An 11,312-nucleotide genomic window follows, 5' to 3' on the forward strand; every position below is an offset into this window, starting at 1 on the left:
ATCATGGGTAGTTGCGGTAATGCTGGCGTCATCTCACGTTAGTTAGGTAGTGGGTATGCGGCCCGTCATAGGTTCAGCTTAATAAAGGGGCGGCTAAGTCCGCTATGTGCCGTTATAAGGTAGCGTTATAGGTAGTGCGGTATGTGGCGTGATAGGTAGTGCGGTATGTGGCGTGATAGGTACAGGCCACAAGAGTGGGAAGCATACCACAAGAGTGGGAGGCAGGCCACAAGCGTGGGAGGCAGGCCACAAGCGTGGGAGGCAGGCCACAAGAGTGAGAGGCAGGCCACAAGGGTGGGAGGCAGGCCGCAAGAGAGGGAGGTAGGCCGCAAGTGGGGTGGCACGCCACAAGCGTGGGAGGCAGGCTACGAGAGTAGGAGGTAGGCCACAAGAGTGGGAGACAGGTCGCAAGAGAGGGAGAGAGCCCACATGAGTGGGGGGCACGCCACAAGCGTGGGAGGAGGGCTATGATAGTAGGAGGCAAGCCACAAGAGAGGGATGTAGGCCACAAGAGAGAGAGGGGGCGAGTGACAGTATTACACTCCCAAATCAACAAATCGGCGTTGAAATAAGTGAAATAATTGGTTGTTTGGCAGCTGAGTGTAAATGTTTTGTTTATGATCTCTCTAACAAAACAAGTTGCACTAGCCTGTTATTATCGAAAACTAGACTTGCTGCTAGTGAATAAGAGGCGTGGTGCGTGACTTGGGGCATGGCGCGTGCACGTGGCCGTGGTGCCAGAGACAGAGAGAGAAGGCAAGGACAGCGAGGTGGCGCAGAGAGAGTGCATGGTGGGTAAACCTTTAGTTAGGGGGGGGGGTAATATAGAAAGGACATGGTGTTAGGCGATATCACCTGGAAAAAGGTGGGTGGGGTGCGCTTCAAAATAAATAAAAATTTAATTGTTTTGCTACTTAAACCTAGTCGACGTCAACTGCGTAATTTCTATCTAATCATTCGGCTGTCGTTCCACTCGAAACACTTTCTGTTGGAAAACATTTCGCACACTGAGATCTTACAGGAGTTTTATAGTACAGTTGTGTAATATTTAAGTAAATACAATTACTTATTTCACTTCAATTGCTCGGGTTCATGAACCATAGAGAGACGGGGGGGGCTTGAAAAATACACGTCTAGGTGTGTAGTAAAAACGATGTAAACCAAGGCAATGGTCAAACACTGCGACGGGTATCAAGGTGTATGCATTTCTAGTCGTGTTTACGTCGCTGCACGGCCCGCTTCTTACTATGCGATGGAATTACAGGTACACCGCCAATCCTTCCTACTTTGTTGCTTTTTATCTGCATTGATTCTTGCTTCAGTATGTTTTGATGATCTGCATTTGGCGTCTGGGTGGATACGGCACACTGCTCACTTCGGCAAAATGCTTGCCAATAATACTCCTTAGTAAGGATGGGGTTACTAATGCAAGTCGATCGCTAACGTTAATGCTAATGCTAATGCTAGTGCTAATGGTGAAGTATCTTAGTTTCATAGTGAACGTCGGTTGGAAACGAATAAATACACTGTATCGATGTTTTTCTCCTCCTCGAGTGCGAAGGTGTCTCAAGAATCCAAAACAAAATGACTTGTTGTCTGCCGCATCAATTATCTTTTTATCTTTTTGCTCTGTATGGTACAGCTAAAAGCACGAGAAAATAGACGCCCTTTCATTCAAAACATTGTCAAACAAGGACGGTTATATCGATTATTTCCCCAGTAGCTACGCGTGCCTTGTGAAATTCTTTAATGGTCTTTACCTGAAATTTCCAACGTTTTACCTAAACGACTGAAGGATAAGTAAACACGCGTATACAAGCGCACGTGCGCGTACGCTCACGTACACGCGTACTGCTTTCGACCATATTTGATAATATTCGTGCTGCCGCCATCGGTAAGCACCGAGATATACAGCGGAAAGAAAAATGTTTACTGAAGCCATAAACGCGGCGCATAATTGGAAAGCTATTTATATTACACTGCGTAGCATACAGGCTGGCAGCTGTCTTTAACTCGGAATTTTGAAAGCAAACTGTACACTGGCAAGAAAAAGCAGTAATCATAATCAAAATGATAATCTTGATGCTTCGACGATACGGCAAAAATAATTATGGCGTGCATTGTAACGCTACTGGAAATGGGATATTGTATTTGGCCACGTTTCGACATGTAACATATGTTTTACAAATGTTACATAAGTTAGTTAGAGACGCGGAGTGCGGCTAGACTCGGGGTTGTTGTGGCATCTTGTGCGGCTATACATTGATGCAGGAGTTAATAAAGACAAATTATTTGTCTTTATTAACTCCTGATTGATGTTATATGGAGAATGGTAAACGTGTTTTAGGTCGGGCGTTTCTAGTGTCATTGTGAAATGGAGGTAGGACGCGGTCTGGGAGAACGGGTGACATGTGCGCTTAGGATGTAGGGGTTTGGGGGGTAATATATAGAAGAGAGATTAGAGAGACGGGGGAAGACAGAGATGTAGGAGTGGGGGAGTCCGGTGGTGGTCGCGTGAGTAAGCGCGTGCGCGTTTCTTTGTTTCTCTGTGCAAGATGTGACTATACACTGTGTGTCAGATATTAGAGTTTATTCAGTTTAATACACAAGTTTGGATTCCTTCTTCATCATTTCTACATCGAACATTAATTTAACGTTACATTTTGGAGCCAGTGACAGTCCAAAACCTGGGTATTCCTTTGCGGACGCAACGTAAGGTACTCCACTATGTCTATCTACGGGCCATACTACGCAAGGAATTCCTTCTTCATCATTTCTACATCGAACATTAATTCAACGTTACAGTCATTTTTCAACTCTAAAATGAATGCAGGTCTAAGCAGACTATAGTAAATTAAACTGCTAATGGCAAAGCCCTTGGCACATGAAGAGAGAAGGAACGGGTCGCGGCTATTTTAATTCGTATAGTAGCACCTAAATGGGCATATGAAGCACTCGCAGCTTATCCCAATTCGTATGCAATACAAGCTTCTGTTCCCGACTTGCACCACCAGCGGTATGTAGACCTCAGCTCCCTCTGTCTGCCTACCCGCCTGCCCGCCCGCAAGCCAGCCAACCAGTCAGTCAGTCATTCAGTCAGTCAGTCAGTCATTCTGTCTCTGTTTCTGTCTGTCTGTCTGTCTGTCTGTCTGTCTGTCTGTCTGTCTGCTTGTCTGTCTGTTGGTCCGTCCCTCCGTCCGCCAATCTGTCTGCCCGCCCGTCTGTCTGCCTGCCTGCCTACCTGCCTGCTTGCCTGCCTGCCTGCCTGTCTGCCTGCCTGCCTGCCTGCTTGCTTGCATGCTTACCTGCCTGTCTGCCTGCCTGCCTACCTGCCTGCCTGCTTGCTTGCTTGCCTGCCTGCTTGCCCGCCTGCCTGTCTCACTCTCTCTTTCTCCATCTCTTTTTCGCGTGCTGTCTTTCTCCGTTGGATTATTTATAACAATACAATATGACAGAGGATGTAACGCTTGCTCCACCTAGTCCACCAACTGCGCTGTATAGGGCCACGTTTTTAGCTTTGGAGCTGTTAGGGTGACGATGGATGCACAGCAGGGAAAGCTAAGACCATACGATACGACTCAAGCGGCACAGTAGGCTGTCATTCTACAGTATGCTAACCTTTGGTTAACAGCCCTTACAAAAATTTAAGCAATCCACAAGCGATCGAACACATCGATTGCTTGTCGATTGCTTAATAAGCAATCGACAAGCAAGTCAAAAACTGATCTCTAGCAATCGACAAGCAAATACGAACTGATCCTAAGCAATCGACAAAGCCAATCGAGGACTGATCCTAAGCTAACTCGACACTTAGCAATCGAGACTGATCCTAAGCAATCGACTAAGCAATCGATACTGCATCAACAATTCCAAATCTGATCAAACAGTAATTTGAGACTTGCATCCAGACCAGATTGTCAAGCGCTGATACTGCATGGTCTCAATGTTTAAGGACTGGCCAGTGATTGAGCAGCCAGAATCAATCGGTTCATTATATTAATAGATGTCTCTGATACAGTCGTTTGAAGCAACATTACCATAGCCTACATCAGCGTGTTAACCGAATCCACCTTCATGTTGGGATATACCCCCAGCTACACATACGTTTTCCTAACGTTATGATCTGGTTTATTTTGGTTTGGTTGGAATTAACCTTCTTAAGAACGCCGCGCGTTCATCAACGTTTGAGATAAGAACATAAGAGATAAAGTGCGTATATATTACGCTTTTTTAGAAACAAATCGTTAGCTGCACACCTAATTTTTAATTTACAAACTATAGTACTGAACGTTTATTTAAGGTTCCGATCTAATAAACCTTGGTGGTAGAACAATAAACGTTATTTATTAACTTTGTGTGTCACCCGCTTAATCCATGTAAACAAAGCGGTTAGTCGATTGAACGGTCTACACAATAACCATTCAGTGCCTAGTGTATATATGTTCCCGTAAATCCTCCCTATCGATGTTAGATAAATATCAACAATTGCGTGGTTGCTGCACATATATATGCACCTATTTAGAATAACCTAACCTTATGACTTGAAAGTTTTAGGTACTGTTTGGAGGTTGGAAAAAATAACGTGCCAATTCCATCAATAAAATAGCGTGAGTATTCCTATGGCATAAATCTAATCCCGAACCACCGACTCAAACTGGCCTTAAATAAAAGTTATAATCTTAGAATACGTATATTAGTGCGGTTTTATCGAAAAAGTGCCTTGATTCCACTGAGATTTGTGGGAATTTTGCGGCTATAATACTTGGCATAAGCCGTCTTGTGTGTACATATAAGGTGGTGGTATGTCGGTAGATTGGTTGGGTAAATTAATGGAAGATCTCGAGGCTATACTATTTTACACAAATTTAGTCTTATAGCTGTCCTTACTAGGTGAAGAGCGAGTGAGGAGGAGGGGAGGAGGGGGAGGAGGAGCGAGCTGAGAGATATAGGCGCAAGCGTCGAAAAGGTGCGGGGGATGTGAGCAGGAGGGGAAGTGGGAAGCGTGGAGTGGATGCGAGGACTATCTAGTGCAGGCAGGCGAGAAAGAAACTGGGGGAGTAGGTGCAGTGGGAAAGCTATAGCGTATAGGTAACCTAGCCGGCCCTGTAGCATCTCTTGCTATATATCATGTATCACTATTTCTAGCTATAATAGCATATAACTTCTAATAACAGCAGTTTATAATAATTATATGAGCAAAATTCAACGGAAACAGCTCAACTAATTTAGCAGCCGCCCACTTACAGCCCTGTTCTTTAGATTTACCTAGGAAAAAAAATCATCGCACTACGGTACGGTCTACTCGTACGTTAAAGTGTCTCGAGACTACGGTACGTTAGTCCATCGCGTTCGCTCTTCCCACCCAAAATAATGCCGCTTGGAAATTAATCACGATTAATTTATCTCTAGCCTTAATAATTAATAATTATTAGTTTAATTATTCAATTAATTAATTAGCTAGCCTACAGCTAGTTGTTTGGATGATTGTTAGTTCAGACACAAAAATTATTGAAAGCAAATGGTTATACACCATAGATTGTTTTATCTGTTTTTATACGACGATTTATATAACCGCAGCTTCTGTTTCTAGTTAGTGTTAGGGAGAAGTCAGCCATTTTTCAAGTAATCAGGCGATTGCTGAATGCGATCATTTATAATTGCCCGGTTACATTAATGTATCCAGCGATGTCCTGAGAGCACCTGGATTTCGTCATGCGATGAATAAGCAATCGTCGACCTCCTCTTAGGGACTAACAACGATCAATGATTGCTTAAAATCAAGCGCTCAATGGTGCAGAGGATAGCTTAATATGATCGTGTTGATTGCAATTAATAAGCAATCGGGACTGATCGGCGGTATAGCAATCGATGTGTTCGATCGCTTGTGGATTGCTTATTAAGCAATCGAAGATCGGTCCCGATTGCTTATTATGCCATCAACGATCGGTCCCAAGCAATCGATGATTGGTCCTGATTGCTTATTAAGCAATCAATGATCAGTCCTGATTGCTTAATAAGCAATCAGATAAGCGATCCTCTGCACCATTGAGTGCTTATTTGAAGCACTCGTTGATCGCTTGTGGATTGCTTGTAGATTGCTTAAATTTTTGTAAGGGAGAGAAGCAACACGGGGTTCTAACACTATAGGAACAAGGGAATCCACTTAGTCACGTATGTCGTTTGAGGGTTAATCAACAACATATTAGATAGGATAGACCCACGTAAGTACGCACACACACGAACGAAGAAACGCACAAACTAACGCACACTCGAGAAAAGGAAGAAGAAGACGAAGAAGAAAAGGAAGAAGAAGAAGAACACACGAGAGAAAAACAACGACAGCAGCAACAGAAACAACAGCAACAACAGCAACAACAATAAAAACAACGTCAACAGGGACAGCAATAAGGCCAATTGCAAGAAGGAATAAACACAGCCCTACACCTTTTGCCGGATTGGGGCGTCTGACCAGAAGTCTCGCCAGCGACTGCTGACGCTATAACACGCAGATCACTGAGGCGCACCGACCCGCAAGCGATAGAGAGATATTCTTATAACCCACTATTCTCTTGCAATATTACAGGCAGTCGACACCGACTAAAAATCGCAACCGGTGTGAATATATATTTGCATGTACGATAGCACCGCTACTATACATCGTGTTTAATAAAACCACACCATATTATGCTGACCGCCAAATTTCTGTCAGGTCTGTGACCGTGTGACTGACTGCACCCGGAGTCCTGTAACCCAGATATTTTCATAGAATTGTGTTGCGTGCGGTAGCAATAGACCGGTGGCAGTCATCGCGACCGTCAAGCCGTCAGCTGTATATGCCGGGGCCCGGTATCTCATGGAGTCACACCCCGCGTAACACCACATTACTGCTGCCGCATAATCTGCCCCGGCCCAGCGGGAAAATGATGAGGACGGGCGGAGAATGACGATAATTGAGGGACTGCGCTGCTCAGCTGTGACGTCTTACATGATGTTACGACATTTCTAAATACGGTAAGAAACTGTTACGGTATGTGGTGGACGGCCCGCTAGATAAGCACACAGCCTTCATGGGGACTGCAGCATGCGTCACAGACGCTCTGTATATCACCGCCGCGTAACGGTAGCAGCGGTGGTAAGTCGCGAGCTACACATCCGACGTAATGATACTGCTGCTCGTCACTCACGCATTCACGATTCAAGGTTTCGGGGCTCAGCACGTATGGTGTAGGCAGCAGCAACGTTCATTACAGCGCTTACGAATCGGATCAGCTGCAACACATTGACAAATGTTCAGTGCAATAATGCGAAATATAGTTTAGCCTAGAATCAATGAATCGCGGCTGAATAACTAGGGAGAATTATAGATGCAATGCCATAACCCACTACCGACACCCACGGGGCGGCGGCCAGACGACTCCCCGTGTCGTCAGTCGTATTCTTAAGTGTAAACAAATCCACGTTTGCTACGCTGTAAATAACGAATACCGAAATGGAATGCGGTGCAATACAATTGTTCCCCTTCGTATTCGAGCTCCCATACGAATATATTTGTTTTATCGTGTTATTTCCGATTGGCCAAACCTATATCGGTAACATTATTGGTTTATGAAAAGAGATAAGATAGTTGGGGTTTAAAGTTGGTTCTTATTTGGATTTCAATTAATTTAATATATTTATGCTTTATGTTTCCGAATGATATACAAAGAAGTCCTGTAAGCCGAAAGGTGGCACGAGAGATGCAGGATAGATAGTAAGTAGTGGGAAATCAAGGTCTAGAAAGACAGGAAGAGATCGAGCGATACGGATAGAGAAGGGCGCCTCTGCTACTGCCCAGCCACTAAATATAGCGTAACAAATTTAGAGCAGCCATGACCTGGCGACTGTCATATGTGCTTTCTATTAATTTCTAATCAAAAGAAGCCCAGTCGTCGCTGAAGGCACGACGGCCATATGGTGGCCCTGCAAGTTGAATCCGTTCAAACAAGGAACACGTGATGGGGGGTCGATACTGTCATGCAGGGAAGCTCATTGCTCCTTGTCACGGTAATCACAGGAGGACATCTCGCAGGAAAGAATAAGTGCAGATAAACAGCATAATATATAAGGCAAATCGCGTTACAAAACGACACCACTTGCGCGCGGCCAGGTGCACCGCCACCGTCAGTAACCAGTCATAAATAGTCGGGGCTATCACGCAATTTTTTTCTCAATCGGAAGTCATTAAACACCCAGCAGCGTTGGTCGCGTACTCGTTGCTGCTTCAGAGGTAACAACACACAGCAAAAACGGTGACGAGCTAAAATACGGGCTGCAAATACGAGCTAAAATAATCGTCGCTCTACATGTCATAGCACATCAACTATACATAGAGACAATAATAACAGCTAATTCATTTGTTATTTAGTACAGTCTTATATAGCGTGGTTGGACCCGGGCCAAGTGGATATACACGCGCGATGCATCGCACGTGTACTAAACATATGCCCCCCTCTCTGGCCACTTCATAATATTTACAACTTTGCCAGGAGAACCTGGATAAATCTGCGAGACCAGAAGGATGAGAACGGTCTCTGGTTGGCCGATGCTGAGACGATGTGTCCGCGCATTCCATTAAACATCTGAGAAGCAAACCGCACCATTCATTCGCCCATGAACGTAAGTGGAACTGAGTTTGTAATAGTTAAACTGTATAACTGCAGAAAACCCTCCAATAATGTGAGCATAAAATATGCCTCGCAGCGAAAAAAGAAATGATTAAGAAAATAATGAAGAATCAAACAAGTGCCGCAGAGCGATAGCGCTCAACTGACGTGTACTGTAGCCAGGTATTCTTCTGATAAACTCAGTGGAAAGCACGTTTCATGGTTCTTTCAATAAAGTGATAAAAACGGTAGGTCAGCGCTGAAACAAAAAAGTTTTGCACTCGGTCCGTTAGACCATGTCCTCAGAAAATGTCTGATTTCTGACATTTCCCCCATTGTCCTTTGACCTGTGACCTCTAATTTCGCGCTGGTGATGGGTTTCCTCCCCATCACACTATACATTAATATATAATACACTAAATATTAAGAGCGTAGGTCGATCCGTTGAGATTTGTGCCGCAATTCCGGATTTCCTCCTATACCTTAAGTTAAGGGGGAAATATTCCCGCTCTATTGACACATCTTGACCTTTGACCCTTGACCCCCAAATTCGACATCCCGAGTCCTTTTCGCGATCCCCCTTCCCCCCGACGTCCCGAATATCAAGACCGTACGTCGAGCGGTTAAGATTTGTGCCCAACTGTTCACGGACGGACGGACGGGCGGACGCACGGACGCACGGACGGACGGACAATCATGCGATTCTACAAGCTGCATCTGACCGGATGGGATCACAAGCGTAGCATGATCATTGTTGCATATTGTGATGATACGAAGACTCACGCACGTGGTAACGGGAGTAGTGGCTAAACGCACCCCTGAGACGAGACCATGGCAACAGAAGTCGATGACAATGAGGACAAATCCCGCATCGTGCTACGGCGAAGTCATCACGATTTCTTAGACATTATGATTGTAATGATGATGATGATGATGATGATGATGATGATGATGATGATGATGATGATGATGTGCATTACTATTATCACTATCATCATCACCACCACCACCACCACCATCACCATCATTATCATCGTCATCGTCATCATCATCATCATCATCATCATCATCATCATCGTCATCATCATAATCATCATCGTCGTCATTATCACCAGCATCACCATCATAGTTATCATCATCATCAGCATCAGCAGCAGCAGCAGCAGCAGCAGCAGCACAGTCGGTGTTTGTATAGCACAGTGATGCACCAGAATAAAACAGCTCAGCCCCAGCACCGTTTGACTACTCAATAGGAAAACCGCCGTAACTCACGCAGAACGTACACAAAATCCAAACACCTCCCTATAATATATTATAGTGGAACCCCAAAGACGCGAAATTAACGACTAGGAATATAAAAACGCAACGGTAGCCGCGGGGGGGGGGGCACAGCGCGTACACTCGAGGACCCTGGGTATACGTCCGATGGAGAAAGTAGAGCAAGCAAATGTTTGATATAGTACGATATAGTGATTACGTCACGAATTTCTAGCACCATCAAGTAGTACATTTGTGTGTTATTTGTACAAAATAAAATGTATGAAAATACAATTAGTGTTTCTGTTTACTTTTCATGCTTATATACCTTCTTTATATGCCCTAATTTGACGGTGAAAAACAGAGAGACAATAGGTAGTGTGGTATGTGGCATCATAGGTAGCGTTATAGGTAGTGCGGTACGTGGCGTTATCTAGGTAGCGTTATAAGTAGTGTGGTATGCGGCGTCATAGGTAGCGTTATAGGTGGTGCGGTATATGGCGTTATAGGTAGTGCGGTATCTGGCGTTATAAGTAGTGCGGTACGTGGCATCATCTAGGTAGCGTTATAGGTAGTGCGGTATATGGCATCATAGGTAGCGTTATAGGTAGTGCAGTATCTGGCGTTATAGGTAGCGCGGTACGTGGCGTCATCTAGGTAGCGTTAGAGGTAGTGCGGTATGTGGCGTCATCTAGGTAGTGTTATAGGTAGTGCGGTATCTGGCGTTATAGGTAGTGCGGTACGTGGCGTCATCTAGGTAGCGTTATAAGTAGTGCGGTATGTGGCGTCACCTAGGTAGCGTTATAAGTAGTGCGGTATGTGGCGCCACCTAGGTAGCGTTATAGGTAGTGCGGTATAGGGCGGGATGTGACGTGATAGGTAGTGCGGTATGTGGCGTGATAGGTAGTGCGGTATGTGGCGTGATAGGTAGTGCGGTATGTGGCGTGATAGGTAGTGCGGTATGTGGCGTCATCTAGGTAGCGTTATAGGTAGTGCGGTATCTGGCGTCACCTAGGTAGCGTTATAGGTAGTGCGGTATCTGGTGTCACCTAGGTAGCGTTATAGGTAGTGCGGTATGTGGCGTCATCTAGGTAGCGTTATAGGTAGTGCGGTATGTGGCGTCATAGGTAGCGTTATAGGTAGTGCGGTATGTGGCGTCATAGGTAGCGTTATAGGTAGTGCGGTATCTGGCGTCACCTAGGTAGCGTTATAGGTAGTGCGGTATGTGGCGTCACCTAGGTAGCGTTATAGGTACTGCGGTATGTGGCGTCATCTATGTAGCGTGATAGGTAGTGCGGTATGTGGCGTCATCTAGGTAGCGTTATAGGTAGTGCGGTATCTGGCGTCACCTAGGTAGCGTTATAGGTAGTGCGGTATCTGGTGTCACCTAGGTAGCGTTATAGGTAGTGCGGT

Source organism: Priapulus caudatus, unplaced genomic scaffold (genome assembly GCF_000485595.1).
Source record: "Priapulus caudatus unplaced genomic scaffold, Priapulus_caudatus-5.0.1 Scaffold142, whole genome shotgun sequence".
In the NCBI taxonomy this organism is placed as follows: domain Eukaryota; kingdom Metazoa; phylum Priapulida; class Priapulimorpha; order Priapulimorphida; family Priapulidae; genus Priapulus; species Priapulus caudatus.